Below are 6,115 nucleotides of genomic sequence, written 5' to 3'. Positions count from 1 at the left end.
TACCGTGACATTTACAAATATCATCAATCCTCAAATGCTATGTTTACCGCTTGACATTACATACAATCATCAATACTCAAATGCTATATTTACCGACTTGACATTACATAATATCATCAATACTCAAATGTTATGTTTACCGCTTGACATTACACACCATCAATACTCAAATGCTATTTTCCCAAACTTGACATTACATATATCATCAATACTCAAATTTTTATGTTTACCTACTTGACTTTACACACCATCAATACTCAAATGCTATGTTTACCGACTTGACATTACATAACATCAATACACAAATGCATGTTTACCTACTTGACATTGAATACCATCAATACTCAAATTCTATGTTTACCGACTTGACATTGCTACGATTGGATCTTCGACGTTTTAGGTCATGGATCGATGGTATTATCATTTATAAGTTAGTCTCGATCTTAGTATAATTGCTGAACACATAGACCAGCCATTTTGGGAAACACAACGGCCGGCAATATCTTCATTGTAAATCCATTACCTTCGTTCCTATTACCATAAATGTGCTTATGTTAATTTCATTTATCTTAGAGGGAAGACGATTGGGGAATTTACCCAGAATCCATCAGAGTTTGTGTTTTTTTTGGGGGACTTAAGTTCTATAGCGTTTGGAGTCAATTTCATGAGTGCCCTCTCAATGACCACTCACTGTTATTATATTAACTAGTTAACTCACTCAACCCTAACACCGACTATATCCGTAGTATACCCGGGTTTACTTTTACCCCATGGCTATTTATTACATTTTTCTGAGACAATTATAGGCGTAGTATCAAAGCTAATGTTTTTAGTTTTTACATGTTGATGGCAGTTGAATAAAACTATCTATTCACATGCTAATTTTTAATACATTTTTTCCAATTTTGAAAAGTAGCAAAAATCTCTAGGATTGAGTGAGTTAACTGAGTGAAAAACTCTGGAAAAACACGAATTTAAGAATTTGGCCAGAAAACTCGTCCTCCTAAAATCGTTTGTTTTAAATGACCCGCATCTTGGCAAAATCTGTTAAACCTGAGACCGTTCAGGATTTTTTTTTTTTTTGTTCTCTCAATTTTTTTAAATTTATTTTTAATTTTCTTTTTTTTTTTTTTTTGATCTTGTTTTTATTTTATTTTATTCCAATTTTTTTTTCAAACTGTTGTAGTGTGCTTTTCATGGTTTTACCTGGACATCATTTTTTAGAACCGCTTTAAGAAGCGTTTACGTGGGATATTCTATATAACTGAATATATTATTCTTATTATTTATTATTATTATTATTATTATTATTATTATTATTATATTATATTATTATTATTATTATTATTATTGTTGTTGTTGTTGTTGTTATTATTATTGTTATTATTATTATTATTATTATTATTATTATTATTATTATTATTATTTATTATTATTATTATTATTATTATTATATTATTATTATTATTATTATTGTTGTTGTTGTTGTTGTTGTTATTATTATTATTAGTATTATTATTACTATTATCAATATTATTATCATTATTATTATTATATTATAATTATTGTTCTTAATAATAATAATAATAATAATAATAATAATAATAATATAATAATAATAATAATAATAATAATAATAATAATAATAATAATAATAATAATAATAATAATAATTTTGTTATTATTATAATTATTGAAGTAATAGTAGTAGTAGTAGTAGTATTAGTAGTAGTAGTAGTAGTAGTAGTAGTAGTAGTAGTAGTAGTAGTAGTAGTAGTAGTAGAAGTAGTAGTAGTAGTAGTAGTAGTAGTTGTTGTTGTTGTTGTTGTTGTTGATGTTGTAATAGTAGTAGTATTAGTAGTAGTAGTAGTAGTAGTAGTAGTAGTAGTAGTAGTAGTAGTAGTAGTAGTAGTAGTAGTTGTTGTTGTTGTTGTTGTTGTTGTTGTTGAAGTAGTAATAGTAGTAGTAGTAGTAGTAGTAGTAGTAGTAGTAGTAGTAGTAGTAGTAGTAGTAGTAGTAGTAGTAGAAGGAGTAGTAGTAGTAGTAGTAGTAGTTGTTGTTGTTGTTGTTGTTGTTGCTGTTGATGTTGTAATAGTAGTAGTATTAGTAGTTAGTAGTAGTAGTAGTAGTAGTAGTAGTAGTAGTAGTAGTAGTAGTAGTAGTAGTATTAGTAGTAGTAGTAGTAGTAGTAGTAGTAGTATTAGTAGTAGTAGTTAGTAGTAGTAGTAGTAGTAGTAGTATGTTGTTGTTGTTGTTGTTGATGTTGTAATAGTAGTAGTAGTAGTAGTAGTAGTAGTAGTAGTAGTGTAGTAGTAGTAGTATAGATAGAAGTATAGTAGTAGTGTAGTATAGTAGTTGTTGTTGTTGTTGTTGTTGCTGTTGATGTTGTAATAGTAGTAGTATTAGTAGTAGTAGTAGTAGTAGTAGTAGTAGTAGTAGTATAGTAGTAGTAGTAGTAGTAGTAGTTTAGTAGTAGTATAGTAGTAGTAGTAGTAGTAGTAGTTAGTAGTAGTAGTAGTAGTAGAAGTAGTACATCACCAACGCGCTTGAAGTTCAATTCAAAAGTTTTGTTACCAAAACATAACACTGATGGATCCTATAGATAGTATGCGCTTGGCTAAGAAGCTCATAACATTGCCATCCGGAAGTATAACGGACCAACATAAAAAACTGTTTGTATCCATGAACGTTTATAGTCGTGTTAATTCAGTTCAGTGAGCATTACTCATAAACGCGGATGGCAAAAAAACAATAACAAAGACCAGAGTGACGTCATCTTCAAACTATCTATAGTCCAAGGCGCCTTTGACCCTCGTCGTTAAATCTGAAATAAAATCAATTTTACTCGAGCTAAAATAAATTGCTCGTTTGTCCGATTGGTCACCAGAAACCGTGGTGAAACTGACGTGCAGGCCCCTGTAGTTGACAGGTGGCCATTTCAACAGGTCACTGACTTCCGGCTGTGACGGACAAAGGATTCTAACGAGAATAACCATAGTGCTCCACTCTGAAAAACCCATATTTAAAAATTTGGCCAGAAACCTCGTCCTTCAAATATCGATCGATTTAAATGACCATCATCTTGGGAAAAAAAAACCTCTCAAACCTGAGACTTTAATGAAGTCTTTGGAAATTCCAGGTTTGAGAAGGTTGGGTTGTTTTTGTTTTTTTTGCCAAGTTGAGGGTCTTTTAAATCGATCGATACTTGAAGGACGAATTTGATGGCCAAAATTTTAATATGGGTTGTTCCAGAGTACGACAGAGCTATAGTGCGGCTATGTTGTCCCTTGGTAAGAAACTAGCCTTCTGATCCGAAGGTTGTGGTTCGAGTCCCGAGTGTCGCCTAGCTGAGCCCTTGGAAAAGACTCTTAAATCGCGTTACCACCGTACTCAGGTGTAAAATGAGTACCTGCCGTTAATAGCGTTGTCTCTGTCCAAAAAAAATGTATTATCGCCCGACAGGCGTCATGCGTCGTCTGGCATGTGTTGTTGTTAGCTTGGGACCCCTTGTAGATCGCTTTGAGCACGGTCAGTGGATATTAATTATGCCCTTACGCTACATCATAAGATATTGTCGCCTAGGCATTCCACGAAGGAATATGGTAGATAATTCATCAAACAAGATGTCTGATGTCAACAGGAATCATCCATGTTGTCCATATGAGCATATTGGGAGTTAATAATCTTGCCCAAGGAAAAAAACGAAAGTGCCCGAAGCGGGGCTCGAACTCGGGACCTTCTAGGTTATAATGCAATGCCTTAACCACTCGGCCACTTCGCCCCCCTTCAGTGGATATTCCCCTGGATAAACGTTCCAGTGGTATGATACTCGCCTTCGAAGAAGTAGGTCTTGAGTTCGAGTCCCTGTCTGGACTGCGCATTCATAATATATGGGTTTTTTTTAAGGGGGGGGGGGGGGGTGGTAATTGTGAAAAAGGCTCTTTGTTCACGTTCTCTCACCAGACTCAGGTGTAAAATATATACCTGATTGTAACAGCGATCTACTAGAGGTCCCCAGCCAACAGCAACACTCAACATGTAGAACGAGACATGAGGCCTGTTAGGCGATATTACAATTCATTTTTTCGGACAGAGACAAAGTCTCACGTGTGATGATGTTGGCAGCAGTGTATAATATTATGATGTTCTATTCAGGCGGCTGCCTTTGACTTAGGACCCCATGTAAAGCGATTTGAGCACCTCCAATGTGTACATTAGTCTATATATAAAAGCTAAAGAGTAATATTGTTTTGTATACAACGGGTGGGTCGCATATTGGGTGCTAAATAATATGGTAGGGCTATATATCCAGTACTAAAGTCACAGCAAGATCTTGAGAGCCTCAAACTCTGGCCCAGGACCGTGACCAATGGAAACAATTAACAACATGGATGGAAAGAGCAGCTATACTCATCTACGAGTACTATGACTGAATCACACAATTCTCAACAAGCGTCATTCGGACTGCGAGGCTTACTACTACTACTGTTACTACTACTACTACTACTACTACTACTACTACTACTACTACTACTACTACTACTACTACTACTACTATACTACAACAACTACTGCTACTACTACTACTACTACCACCACTACTACTACTACTACTACTACTACTACTACTACTACTACTACTAACTACTACTACTACTACTACTACTACTACCACAACACAACTACTACTACTACTACTACTACTACTACTACTACTACTACTACTACTACTACTACAAACTACTACTACTACTACTACTACTACTACTACTACTACTACTACTACTATACTACTACTACTACTACTATTACCATACTACTACTACTACTACTACTACTACTACTACTACTACTACTACTAAATACTACTACTTACTACTACTACTACTACTATTATTATTATTATTATTACTACTACTACTACTACTACTACTACTACTACTACTACTACTACTACTACTACTACTACTACTACTACTACTAATACTAACTACTACTACTATTATTATTATTACTACTACTACTACTACTACTACTACTACTACTACTACTACTACTACTACTACTACTACTACCACAACTACTACTAATACTACTACTACTACTACTACTACTACTACTACTACTACTGCTACTACTACTTACTACTACTTCTACTACTATTACTACTACTACTACTACTACTACTACTACTACTACTACTACTACTAACTACTACTACTACTACTACTACTACTACAACCACTACTATTTACTACTATTATACTACTACTACTACTACTACTACTACTACTACTACTACTACTACTACTACTACTAATACTACTACTACTATACTACTACTAACTACTACTACTAACTACTACTACTACTACTACTACTACTACTACCACACTACTACTACTACTACTACTACTACTACTACTACTACTATTACTACTACTACTACTACTACTCTACTACTATTACTACTACTACTACTACTACTACTACTACTACTACTACTACTACACTACTATACTACTACTACTACTACTAATACTACTATAATACTACTACTACTACTACTACTACTACTATACTACTACTAACTACTACTACTACTACTACTACTACTACTACTACGACTAATACTACTACTACTACTACTATACACTACTACTACTACTACTATTATTATTATATACTACTACTACTACTACTCTACTACTACTATACTACTACTACTACTACTACTACTACTACCACTACTACTTCTACTACTACTATTACTACTACTACTACTACTACTACTACTACTACTACTACTACTACTACCACCACTACTGCTACTACTACTACTACTACTACTACTACTACTACTACTACTACTACTACTACTGCTGCTGCTGCTGCTGCTGTGGTGTCGCTGCTGCTGCTGCTGTTGCTGATATATACATAAATATTTGAAGTTACACAGAAAGTCAAGGGGGTTTAAACTAGATATCTTTTTCTTTCACCCGGACAAACGTGAATAATATGCGGTGAACTGACAAAACGTGTCCCATGTATTGAGAACGCAAATTAATACGCGTGATTGTTCTATAGCGAATGGGTGGACACCGGAAGTAATGAG

The sequence above is a fragment of the Berghia stephanieae genome, chromosome 12 (genome assembly GCF_034508935.2).
Source record: "Berghia stephanieae isolate SIO BIC M18660-M18661 chromosome 12, UCSD_Bste_1.3, whole genome shotgun sequence".
NCBI lineage: Eukaryota > Metazoa > Mollusca > Gastropoda > Nudibranchia > Aeolidiidae > Berghia > Berghia stephanieae.
Note: the sequence above shows the minus strand (reverse complement) of the source record.